Consider the following 14,547-nt stretch of genomic DNA (forward strand, 5'->3'; position numbering starts at 1 on the left):
AAGCAGAAGATATTAAGAAGAGGTGGCAAGAATACATGGAAGAACTGTACAAAAAAGATCTTCATGACCCAGATAATCATGATGATGTGATCACTAATCTAGAGCCAGACATCTTGGAATGTGAAGTCAAGTGGGCCTTAGAAAGCATCACTATGAACAAAGCTAGTGGAGGTGATGGAATTCCAGTTGAGCTGTTTCAAATCCTGAAAGATGATGCTGTGAAAGTGCTGCACTCAATATGCCAGCAAATTTAGAAAACTCAGCAATGGCCACAGGACTGGAAAAGGTCAGTTTTCATTCCAACCTCAAAGAAAGGCAATGCCAAAGAATGCTCAAACTACCGCACAATTGCATTCATCTCACATGCTAGTAAAGTAATGCTCAAAATTCTCCAAGCCAGGCTTTAGCAATACGTGGACCGTGAACTCCCTGATGTTCAAGGTGGTTTTAGAAAAGGCAGAGGAACCAGAGATCAAATTGCCAACATCCGCTGGATCATGGAAAAAGCAAGAGAGTTCCAGAAAAACATCTATTTCTGCTTTATTAACTATGCCACAGCCTTTGACTGTGTGGATCACAATAAACTGTGGAAAATTCTGAAAGATGGGAATACCAGACCACCTAACCTGCCTCTTGAGAAATCTGTATGCAGGTCAGGAAGCAACAGTTAGAACTGGACATGGAACAACAGACTGGTTCCAAATAGGAAAAGGAGTACGTCAAGGCTGTATATTGTCACCCTGCTTATTTAACTTCTATGCAGAGTACATCATGAGAAATGCTGGACCAGAAGAAACACAAGCTGGAATCAAGATTGCCGGGAGAAATATCAATCACCTCAGATATGCAGATGACACCAACTTTATGGCAGAAAGTGAAGAGGAACTAAAAAGCCTCTTGATGAAAGTGAAAGAGGAGAGTGAAAAAGTTGGCTTAAAGCTCAACATTCAGAAAATGAAGATCATGGCATCCGGTCCCATCACTTCATGGGAAAGAGATGGGGAAACAGTGGAAACAGTGTCAGACTTTATTTTTCTGGGCTCCAAAATCACTGCAGATGGTGACTGCAGCCATGAAATTAAAAGACGCTTACTCCTTGGAAGAAAAGTTATGACCAACCTAGATAGTATATTCAAAAGCAGAGAGATTACTTTGCCAACTAAGGTCCGTCTAGTCAAGGCTATGGTTTTTCCAGTGGTCATGTATGGATGTGAGAGTTGGACTGTGAAGAAGGCTGAACTCCAAAGAATTGATGCTTTTGAACTGTGGTGTTGGAGAAGACTCTTAAGGGTCCCTTGGACTGCAAGGAGATCCAACCAGTCCATTCTGAATGAAATCAGCCCTTGGATTTCTTTGGAAGGAATGATGCTAAAGCTGAAACTCCAGTACTTTGGACACCTCATGCGAAGAGCTGACTCATTGGAAAAGACTCTGATGCTGGGAGGGATTGGGGGCAGGAGTAGAAGGGGACGACCGAGTCTGAGATGGCTGGTTGGCATCATGGACTTGATGGACGTGGGTCTGAGTGAACTCCGGGAGATGGTGATGGACAGGGAGGCCTGGCGTGCTGCGATTCATGGGGTCGCAAAGAGTCGGACATGACAGAGCAACTGAACTGAACTGAACTGATTTATGTGTTTGGTTTGGGATCTCTGTGCCCCTGCTCTGTTCCCTGAACAGTTAGAGTTTCTCCAAGTTTTAGTCTTTCAGACTCTTAAACATATACACTCATCCTTGGTTCTTTACACTTACTAAAAAATCGCCGCTTCTATTCATCTGTCATTCTTTTTTCTCCCTCTGGTTTTTCTTTTATTGGTTACACCAGTAAAATGCATTTTTCAGACCACATTCATTGACAATCCCCCTCCAAAAACATCTTGCCATCTACACTTTTTTAGTCATTCAGGCCACTGTTATCTTCTTATGTGACAATTTCTGAGTAAAATAATATGAATATGGCTCAATTATTGACTTCAAAATCAGAATAAATAAAAAGTCACAAAAGGGAATTCCCTGGCAGTGGTTGGGACTTGGTGCTTTAACTGCTGGGGCCTGGGTTCAGTCCCTGGTCAGGGAACTAGGATTCCCTAAGGCTGTAAAGCATCATCAGAAATAAAAATTTACAATGGCAGTAACTATTCATGATAAATAACAATTTTACAACTTGATCATTTCATAAAAACTTTTTAAAATTTGTTTAAATATTTGACAATAATCTCTTGTTTTAAGTATTGTTCCTAATTAATATTAAGAGGATATCTAATTTGATTAATCATGTGTATTTCAACTTATTCCTGAAATGGAATTTCATTATAAATTATATTTTGCATCCTCATGCTAAAATTCAATGTAAAGTGTTAGGAGCAAAATTTCTACTAAGAATCAATTTTACATAAAATTCAAATAATTAAAGCAGTTTTAAAAATAACTGGTCAAATGATTTATACTCCCTGATTTCAAGACTTACTATGAAGTGAAGTGAAGTCATTCAGTCGTGTCCGACTCTTTGTGACCCCACGGACGGTAGCCTACCAGGCTCCACCGTCCATGGGATTTTCCAGGCAATAGTACTAGAGTGGGTTGCCATTTCCTTTTCCAGGGGATCTTCCTGACCCAGGGATCGATCCCGGGTCTCCTGCATTGCAGACAGACCCTTTACCCTCTGAGCCATCAGGGAAGTCATAGACTTACTATAAAACTGTGGTAATCAAGATTGTGGATTACTGTAAGGATAGACTTATAGTTAAATGAAACAGACTAGAACGGCCAGAAATTAGCCATCAAACTTATGACAAATTTATTCTCAATAAAATTACCAAGGCAATTCAGTAGAGAAAGGGAAATCTTTTCAGTAAATGTTGCTGAAAAATACTGGATATCCTTATGGGGAGAAATGAACATTGGCCCTTAATTCACGCTATACATAAGAAGTAGCTTGAAATATATTATAGACCTAAATATAAAAACTAATAAAACTATAAAACTTCTAGAAGAAAAAATAGGGTCTTTTTCAAATCTTTGCAGTCTTGAAGTAGGCACATATTTCTTTGATAGACACAAATAGCACAAACTATTTTTTAATGATAAGTTGAATTTTTTATTAAAAGTTTCTACTCTTTGAAAGATTCCATTAAGAACAAAAAAACAAGTCATAGAATGATAGAAAATATTGGCATGTTGACAAAAGATGTACAAAGAACTCTTAAAACTCAAATAAGACAAATAATGAGCAAGAGGTTTGAACACTAACTTTAAAAAAGAAGTGAATGGTCAATAAGTGCTAAAAATACTCAATGTCATTAGCCATCAGAGAAATCCAAGCCCACCATATAATCTAGCCTTTCCAATATTACATATTTACCCAAGAAAAGTGAAAACATGTCCACACAAAAACTTGTGCATAATTGTTATAGCAGCTTTATTCTCAAAAGCCAGAAACAGGAAACAACCCAAATCCTATCAACAGGTGAATGGATAAACAAATTGTGGACATATTCATATAATAGAATTCTATATTGTTATATCTGAGTTATATATATTATTGTATATGAGTTACATATTCATGTAATAAAGTTCTATCAGTAATTTAAAAAAAGAAAACAGAGGTACCCAGCAACCTGGAGCTATCACAAAAATACGGAGAGTGAAAGACATCAGACATGAAAAAGTATAACAGTTTATATGAAATTCTAGAAAATGGAGACTAATCCTTTTTGGCAGAAAGCAGATCTGTGATTGTCTGGGGTCAAGGTACAGATAGAAATTGACCACAGTGAGAGGCACAAGGAAATGTTGGTGGTGATCAAAGTATTCTATATTTTTATTTGGGTATTGTTTACACAGGTGGTTTACATTTATCAAAACTCATTGAATTGTATACTTAAAGTGAGTATAATCATTATACACAATATGTAAATTATATTTCAGTGAAGCTCAATTTGAAGTATTTAGTAGTTTCTTTAAAACTATTGATTTTGTATGCTGTACTTCCTTAATATTAGACCAAAATACTCTGCTTTTAAGAAAGAGAAATTAAGGTCTTCTACCATCCACTACTATTCTCCCTACCTCATCTCTGTTTAAAAGATCAAATTGTATATATATTTGATAAGAATATGAAATATGCGTAAGCAATCATAGCTATTCATCATTTAAGGCATGTAAGGTTATCAGAGATTCAAGGACTAAAGAGACACTTGGTGCAATGGGAAACATAAAATGTGAAGTTCAAAGACTTGGTTTCATATCCCTGCTCTGCTTCTTACAGTATCTCTTAAACTTTGAGCGTCACATACCCAATTTGAAAAATGGGGATATTATATATTACCAAAAATTATGTCTGTTTCAGTGACAAATGAAATAACAGATGCAAAGCTACTTTGTAAATACCACAAATCCTTGTACCTACCCACTGTACCTTCAGCTTATAATTACTTACAAATAGAAATTATAAATAAAAATTTGATTTTTCCCATGAGCTCTGAGAGAGCAAAATCAAATGTCATTTCAACCAGAAATCTCTGGCACCAGACTAGCATCTGGAAGATAGAGGCATTAAATAGATGTTGGCTGAATTAATTTCAATTCCTGTTTCTGAATCCCACATTTTTATCAATATGTTTAGGGAAATTAGAGTAGGTAGAGCCATGGCTTATGAGTCCAAACAGAAAATGCTTTTAAGAAAATGTATTAGAACTCATAAATTTTATCTTGACAACTGTGATATTCAAATATGTTAGGTACCTATTTGCTTCTGGCATCATAAAGGAATGGATCACAAAAGACTTGAATTTAGACTGTCCACTTATCCTGGCATAGCTGGTCCCCTGGTTCACAGCATTTAGTCCTTAAAGAATATACTTCATTGCTTCTAAACCATGTATGTGAAGTGAAGTGAAGTCGCTCAGTTGTGTCTGACTCTTTGTGACCCCCATGGACTGTAGCCTACTACGCTCCTCCATCCATGGGATTTTCCAGGCAAGAGTACTGGAGTGGGTTGCCATTTCCTTCTCCAGAGGATCTTCCTGATCCAGGGATCGAACCCTGGTCTCCCGCACCGTAGGCAGACGCTTTACCCTCTGAGCCACCAGGGAAGGACAACCATGTATAACTTTCTATTAAAGATGAAATCTAATAAAGAACTAGCTATGAGAGGAAACATAAGATGAAGTCAGGCTGATCATCACCTTCTTTATTCTTAAGAAGTTAATAGTTCAAATGGTTGTGGTTTTTTTTTTTTTTGGTAGAGGACTCCTGAATATACTCTCTACCACAATCCTGTGGTGTTAGGGGTACACGGCAGCTGTACAACTCCAAAGGGTTCTGACACCAATACCAGTATAGCTGACGTTTTTCCATTAAGTTTTATTTCATTAATCTGAATACCACATATGCACCCTTCTCTAGCTAGTGAGAGGCCAGAACGTAAGAACTTGCAAAGACAAAAACCATTACTGGAGTGATATGAAGAAGAGAGTTGCAGATTTTTTTTTTAATTTCCTCTGCACCTTGGAGTGAGCATAACCATTGCTTTGTGGAGGGGTCGGGGGGGGGGAGTACTATAAGGAGGTTACATCTTTTCGTTTTCTCTGGGTTGGAGAACCAAGTGGATACTCTGTCTCTGGATTTAATATTTATCGATGGAAAATTTGTCTTCTCCTTTTACTGTCATCCTGTAATAAACTGATGCATTAACTTTGCAAAATTTAAGACTATGGAGTTATTATATGCACTTACAAACACTTTTGAGTAAATGGTTCTTTTGACCTTCTATTACTCTTCATTTTCGTCTTACTAACTTTCCAGTTTTAATTTTTTTTAATAAGAATTTAGACATAAAATGATAACCTTAGATAAAGAACTAAGGGATTTTAGTATTTCACAGCTATTCTTTCTGTTTTTAGTAGTTTTTGGACCTTTATAAGTATATATAATAGTCACTATTAATGTTCTTTTCTCAAATTTGTTATAAAAATTATACCTTTACTGCAAATGATATATTACTTTTTAATCATGGGAAACTGTAGCAATATCTATATTGAACCTAAAATATATGAATATATGTGATCTTCCTTTATATTAACATCTGTATTTTTTATGTATGTGGGGGATATGTGTTTATTTACTTTAGGTGCATTTTACTATATTTATATGTTCACAGAGATTTTATATAGAGGCATTAAAAAGTAAACAGGTATAGTCATGGGTGTTTATTTTATATGTGTGTGTATATATATATATAGGTTATTGGGGGTGCAAAGATATAAAAGATAGAAGAATCTAGTAATTGCCTTTAAGATCAGAGCACAAAGCATTAGTTTGGATTTTACAAGGCCAGCCAGCAACAAAAGAGCAGTAATTTATGAGCTCAGCGTAAAAGAATAGCATAATTGCATTAAAAATTAATGCTAATGAACACTAAAATGGGGAAGGTGGTTATGATGAAAGTTTGTATTCATCTTCTCTGGTTTGAATGATGGCTAGTGGCTTGATTAATGGCTTAATTTCTATCAATTAGCGGGGAAAAATCTCCTGCGAGACAAGGGTAAATTGAGCATTGAATTACATATCTTGCTTTTGTGTGCTAAGAAAAAAGAGCTGCGTATCTCTGATATTAGCCACAGTGACAAATGTGGTGTGCCCTGCGATGTCTGCATTAGCTCTCCTGACAGGCGAGTTGTGTGTGGTTATGGGGTGTTTGGAGATGGCTGGCAGACAGCATTCACTGCGAGTGCCTCAGAAATACAACTCTTCCATCTACAGAATTTTAATTAGAGTCAATAAGAATTCTGAAATTTAAATGGACAACAAATAATAATTTCAGAGTCTGTATTCTCCCCTGTTAATCCAGTATACTTCAAATTATAGTCCTTTCTTCTATCCAGTAGCTTTAGCTTTGTTGGAATTATTACTTTTATTTAAGTGAATTTAACTACCCATGTTTATTACATTTGAGATAAGCATCAGGCAGTAGTCTATTAATATTTTGTTTAGTCAAATTCTCAGAAACCATTCTAGTTTTTTGTAGCAACAGATACTGCACAATAAATAAATAACGGCTCTCAAGTAGTAATTTACTACTCAGATTATCTTCAGGCTTAAATGAAAGAATGATAGGTTTTCTAAAAGTTTTCTTTTATTCATTAATAAAGATTATCAGAATGTGACATATATAATTCTTTAAAAATTTATTTGAGTAAGAAAGTTTCCAAAAATATATGTCGGTAATCTAGCTCAAGATAATGCCAGAAGACCAAGACAATATTTATGGTGTCTCATCTACTAATAAAGCTATGTTGTATTTTACTGAAGGAATAAGCATTAAAATGCAGAATAAGAACAATACTAAGGACATTTATTATACTAGTAAATGGTTAAGAAGGTGGGAAAAAGAGTATGTTGCCTGGCAGGAGGGAATAAAGACTTTATTTGACTAGTAAATAATGACTGGATCACAGTTCAGGAATTGGATCCCACTTCTACCACCAACCAGCTTGTGACCTTGGCCAAGCTACTTAGCCTCAGTTTCTCATCTGTACAATGGAAATATTAACACTACTATCTTTGATGGTCATGATGATTAAATGAGGTGATCCATGTGAATCTGCTTATCACTTAATGCCATAAATGTAAGCTTCTGTTACTGCCAGGATGACTGCTCCTGCCACCATAACAGCTCATCTGACCTTTTTAACAACCATTTTAATGAAAAATTAGCCTCTGTGACCTTCCTCACTAGAAAGGCATTCCAGATATTGATGATCAAAACAAGGGTCTGTAGACTTACAAACACTACACTAACTGTTTTAAAACATGATTTCTACCAGAGGAGTACTCTTATAGGGAGTGTGTGTTACTAGACATCCATTAGGATTCCATATGGCCAGAAATTGAGAGGTTTATACACTCACTTTTTAGCTAACTTCTATGTCTTTAGTACAATTACTAAATCAGTGCTCTAGAACTAGCTCTCAGTTATTCAGTGCTTTTTTTGCTTCCTGAGCCCTGTGCCTCCTTTTGTAGCCCTCTGTTTTCCTTGATATTACATTGTCTATTTGCACGTGTATTAATCATCTCTCCCATTAAAACATAAGTTCCACGAGGGAAGAAACTCTTGTCTCTAAACCCTGGTATGCAGAACACTTGCCTGAATGTGCTCAACTATTTGAAAGTAGGAAAGGAGAGAGAAAGAGAGGGAAGAAAGGAGAGAAGCAATGTCTCAGCCATCCTATGATGTTTCAGCTATTTTCCCTATGTCACAGAGGAGAAAACAGACCATCACAGCCCACTTGCCCAAAGGTCACAAAGCTAGTAAGTAGCAGAAACAGGGTTTAATCCAGATAGTCTGGACTCAGAGCCATAACTAACCACTTAGAGACATTTAATTTCTTAAGTTACAAATTTCTTATAATTTGACATTGCTCCCCCATGATTTTTTTTTTAATAGTTACTTTGTGTGCATGCTAAGTGACGTCAGTCCTGTCCGACTCTTGCGACCCTGTGGCCTATAGCCCACCAGCCTCCTCTGTCGGTGGGATTCTCCAGGAAGAATACTAGAGTGGGTTGCCATTCCCTCCTCCAGGGGATCTTCCCGACCCAGGGACAGAACCCACGTCTCTTACATCTCCTGCGTTGGCAGGTGGGTTCTTCACCACTGGCACCACCTGGGAAGCATGTCTTTTAATTTTTAAGTTTCAGCAAGTATTTATTGACTGCTTACTAAATCATAGAGCACACCATGCTAACTGCTGAAGTTGACACAAAAAGGTATGTCCCTATAGCTTGGGGAAATGAAGCCTTTGCTTATGAAGAGATTAATATCAGTGCAAGGTAGCATATGCTGAGAGCCAAATGAATTATGGAAGATGTCCTTTACTCACAGTTGCCAAGGGAAAGTGATAGGAAGGATTCAGAAAAAGTTAAGAGCATTCTAGGTGAGAAGAACTAAATGAGGTGGAATTTGTGTAGATTTTCAGTAAGGATTCTGTTTTTCATAAAACCTAGTCTGATTCTCAGTTCACTTGCACTTATTAAAATGTTTATCAGAAATTCTTCATTGGTTCAGTCACATTAAAAATATTCCTGTTACTTAATTTGATATGGATAGCAGTTTGTTGTAAGTCTGTCTTGGACCCCGTCCAAGGGGGTTTGTTACTGGAGATACTCCAGGAGCCTCATTGGCAGGTATAAGTTGGTACTGTACCATAAGCTTCCAGAAGACTGGTAGACAAGCCACATTCTACTTAAGAAGCTTTCTCATCTTTCACATTATTTATGGATATCAGGTAGTGTTAGTGTTGGATGGATTTCTAATATATATTTTGTATGCTTTGTGAAAGAAACTTATTTAAAATACACTGTTTTGGAGGGAAGCCAGTGGCTGTTTAATTAAAATTTTTGTTCATGAGAAGTTGCTTTAACTTTAGAATTCCAAGTAAGCTTTATGGGATGTTTTATTTGTTTATGAATTTTATTCACTAGCCATCTTGATTTGTTTATTGAATAACCAGTTTGTTACTGTTTGCTTTTTATCCTTCTTTTAAAACACTTGAAAATGCTTTACATTTCAAGGACTTTGTTTTGTTTTCAGTGTCTGTATTGTACCATAAAAGGGATTTTTCAGATATTTCCCTTCTTGACTAAAATTTTAGTCCATTTAAAATGAAAATAAGATATTCTCTTGTATTATTTATGTATTTATAGCAGTATATTAGTATATAATTTTTTTCCCCTTTGGGAGAGAAAAGCAGCATAACTAACTCAGTAACTATGAAGCCAACCAACCCAAACTCTTTGTAAAATAAAATGCATTTTAACTTTGGGGAAATTCATAAATTATTAATATTCAAAAGGAGTCAAGGTACCTTTCATGAAACTCATGTTGTCCCCTAGCACATGATTACATCTTGGGAAATAGTGCCATCTGCTGTTTTCAGCCTGCCATTGCTGCCAGTTTAGAGATGGGCTTGTTTATAATCTGCAGATAGTTTACAGATTTACATTTTGTCTTTTCAAATAAAAAATTTATATTGGACCTTGTCATCATTATTTACAAATCTTAAATTTGTGTACCATTTGATAATATTTTCAAAGAAAATTCTGTGTGTCATGTGAAATTATTAAATACAACTTTAAGTAGCAGGTGAGCCTAATTTTTATAAGATCAGTGGTAACAAAATATTTGACTTCAATTTTCATCTTAAGAGGAACAAAATAATATTCCATTCAGCAAGTGAGTTAATACCTGAATTTTTTAGTCTCTAGTGACTTAACTTTGACTCCATTATTTTTTCTTTCACTATGAAATATGAAATATTCTACAGACTTCTTGAAAGCAACCTATGAAAGTCATTTTGTTTACCAATAATGTATTTATCAAAAAGCATCAAGTGCAAATATAAATGTTTACTTCATGTTTATCATGTTAACATTTTAACATGATAAACATAATTTTTATTCTCCCAGTAACTTTGTCACTTGTCTTCATTTTTACCTAATGGCTAGTAAATGCAGGATACTTTGTATGCTAGGCACTCATGCCAAGCATATAAACAATAATCAGTTTTAATCCACATTTTTCCCAGTCTTAAAATTGGTATAGAAATTTTAAATGACAAATTGGCATGTAAAACTTAAGAGCTTGAATTTAAAAACAATTTACTATATATTATTGATGTGTTTTATTCTGCTTCCCAAAATGACTGGCTTATACCTAAGACATACATTTGTGGGCATTGATCTTAGAATTTTGAGTATGAAGCAATTTAAAACATGTTTTATGCTTGTTTTTAGACAGCATGGAGCTGAGCTATTTATAAGGCTGGAAATGTAAATATCCTATGAATCTTTCAAATTTTAGTTTATATATCACTCTCTTACTCTTTAATTTAAATATCACACTCTTTAAATATCGCCAGTAAAATGGTTCCCCACATTGAAAGGTAAAAGCTATGTTGCTTTATTTTCATATTGTAAGTCAGGCAGACAGGCTTTCCCCTATCTGTTCTGTCACTTTGTTAGTCCTCGAGGATCTTTAAAGAAACACAAAGATAATGTTCTGTTTTTCTTCTAATCTTCTTTCCATCCTTTATAATTTCTCCGGTGCTGTTTTGTTAAACATACTGGCTCTTTGGCTAGCTTCTATGATAACACTTTTATTTGTGTTAGGAGCTGGCTGTATGCCTATATTTAAAGCTACAAACACTGGAAGCTTTACATCAAGTACTGTTTGTGAGCTCACCTCTGACATCTAATACTAATGATGAGCTTTGTAAATCCGAATGAGAGAATATGTTAGAGAAAAAAATCCGAAGGGTCAAACAGTTGATACTTAGGAGACATCATCCTGAAGTCAGAGATAGTGTTTACGGTTGGGAACTAATGATTATGAAATAATTGTGAGAGTAATTAAGACCTACGCAAATAAATGTGTTTTCATATTAAAAATTAAAGTTGAATCACCTGGATGGTATCTTTTATGATTTTTCTGTGCTATATTAACGCTATTATACACATAAATAGTAAAATACTATTCTCTGGTACAGGATGTGTTAATATTAATAAGTTAGCTGGGCAAAGAATCTTCTCGTTTCACATGCTCAATTTGTACATTGCATAATTAAAGTCCACAGGAGCTTTTATTCTAAAGCATGTGGAACTATTTGGTCTTCCATGACACTCTGACAGTGTTTGCTTTTATGTTGAAAAATATATTCTTCCAAAGATGGAAGTGTTGTCTCTGAAGCTATTATTTCCGTACATTCCATGCAGGGTTTCTCGCATGAGAAAAGACTGGTTAGAGCTGTCAGGGACACATCTTCAGAAGCACTGTCTTTCTCTTAAATAAACTGGAACTTGCATAAGACTATATACTTATAATTTGTGATTGGCCAAAAATTGAACCAAAGATTTTTCATAAAATGTTAATTTTTATTTTTTTAGCATATTAAACCAGATTTACTTTCATTCTCTTTATGTATCATTTAACCTTTGCAGCTTAGTATGTAGAAGTTGCTTTGATGCAAGTAGCTCTACCTTGTTAAACCAGTTGTTACAGTTGTTTTTTAAGTAAATTCAGTTATTCATAAAGGCTAAAATGCCAGCATTTTTAGATACCTTGGCTGAGTGTTCAGTAGCTCCTAATTCAACTGTGTATTCATTTCAGCTTAGACTAACCATAAGAGTGTGATCCATAAAGTTGCATTTTTTCCTGCCCATCTGGCATGTGAAAAAAATACAAAAACATGAAATGACACATGACTGTGGCTATTTATTAAAGCACTAATTATAAAGGCAAACAACTGGGAACAACTCAAATGACCATCATTAGGTATTGGTAGGAAAAAAAATATTATGCAACCATATAATAGGTTAATGTATATCTGTAACATAGAATGAGCAAGTCTCTATACTAAAAGACATAGTGCTAAGTTAGAGAAGTAATATGTATAGAAATGTATAGCATTCTAATTTTGTGTAAGAAAGAAGAGAATATGTATGCTCATATTTTCAAAAATAAGCAATGGAAGGATAAAGATCAAAACCTAATAAAAAATGATTGCCTGTGGATTAGGGGAAGAACTAGGGGGATGGGGTAAGAAAGGAAACCTAGACTTTTCTGAATGATGTTTTAATTTTGACTTTAGAAGAATGTTTTATGCAATCAAAAACAAATATTAATTATGAAAACAACAGAGCAAAAGATTTTAAAACTTTTTTAAAAGCTGAAACAAATGAACCTAACTGTCATATATCAAGTTGGTAGCATAATCACATGGAAAATTATTTCTCCAAGTGACTTTATAGTGTTTTGACAGCTCATCAGTGGAACAAATCCTGAAAGCAAAAAGAACCACGAATTTTAAATTGCATAATTCATCTTAATTGTAGTGTTTATCTTATTATTTTGAAACTAATACAAAGACAACTCAGAAAGAACAAGTAAGTGCTTTTGATCGTATCTTTAAAGCCTAAGTAATATTCTTAGAATAAGAGGAATGATATACAAATATAAAAGACACAACAAAAGTATTACAATCTTGAATTCAGTTGGTAATATCAGCATGAACTTATATTCGTTTTTTCTCTTCTAAAAATACATATTTCCTATCCCACCCACTGAAAAATATGAGAAGCAATGACAATCCAAAAACAATGGGAACCCCTAACTGCTCAGGTTGTTGTCTTTAAATAAATGTCGTTTCCCACTAAAAGGAATCCAAGCTTTTTGGGGAAATGGCTGATTGCAAGTCTAAGACAGGAACTGTACAGGATGAACCTGGGACCTCTTCAGTCAGTCACTCAGTCATGTCCGACTCTTTACAACCCCATGGACTGCAGCATGCCAGGCCTCCCTGTCCATCACCAACTCTCAGAGTTTACTCAAACTCATGTCCATTGAGTCGGTAATGCCATCCAACCATCTCATTCTCTGTCATGTCCTTCTCCTTCCACCTTCAATCTTTCCCAGCATCAGGGTCTTTTCAAATGAATCAGTTCTTCGCATCACGTGGCCAGAGTATTGGAGTTTCAGCTTCAGCATCAGTCCTTCCAATGAATATTCAGGATTAATTTCCTTTAAGATGGACTGGTTTGATCTCCTTGCAGTCTGAGGGACTCTCAGGAGTCTTCTCCAACACCACAGTTCAAAAGCATCAATTCTTCGGTGCTCAGCTTTCTTTATATCCAACTCTCACATCCATACATGACCACTGGAAAAACTATAGCCTTGACTAGATGGACCTTTGTTGCCAAAGTAATGTCTCTGCTTTTTTATATGCTCTCTAGGTTGGTCATAACTTTCCTTCCAAGGAGTAAGCGTCTTTTAATTTCATGGCTGCAGTCACCATCTGCAGTGATTTTGGAGCCCCCCAAAATAAAGTCTGTCACTGTTTCTACTGTTTCCCCATCTATTTGCCATGAAGTGATGGGACCAGATGCCATGATCTTAGTTTTCTTAATGTTGAACTTTAAGCCAACTTTTTCACTCTCCTCTTTCACTTTCATCAAGAGACCCTGTAGTTCTTCTTCATTTTCTGCCATAAGGATGGTGTCATCTGCACATCTGAGGTTATTGATAATTCTCCTGGGAATCTTGATTCCAGCTTGTGCTTCCTCTAGCCTAGCATTTCTCATGATGTACTCTGCATGTAAGTTAAATAAGCAGGGTGACAATATACAGCCTTGACGTACTCCTTTCCCTATTTGGAGCCAATCTGTTGTTCCGTGTCCAGTTCTAACTGTTGCTTCCTGACCTGCATACAGATTTCTCAAGAGGCAGGTCAGGTGGTCTGGTATTCCCATCTCTTTCAGAATTTTCCACAGTTTATTGTGATCCACACAGTCAAAGGCTTTGACATAGTCAATAAAGCAGAAATAGATGTTTTTCTGGAAGTCTCTTGCCTTTTCCATGATCCAGCAGATGTTGGCAATCTGATCTTTGGTTCCTCTGCCTTTTCTAAAACCAGCTTGAACATCTGAAAGTTCATGGTTCACGTACTGTTGAAGCCTGCCTTGGAGAATTTTGAGCATTACTTTACTACCATGTGA

The sequence above is a fragment of the Oryx dammah genome, unplaced genomic scaffold (assembly GCF_014754425.2).
Source record: "Oryx dammah isolate SB20612 unplaced genomic scaffold, SCBI_Odam_1.1 HiC_scaffold_2, whole genome shotgun sequence".
In the NCBI taxonomy this organism is placed as follows: Eukaryota; Metazoa; Chordata; class Mammalia; order Artiodactyla; family Bovidae; genus Oryx; species Oryx dammah.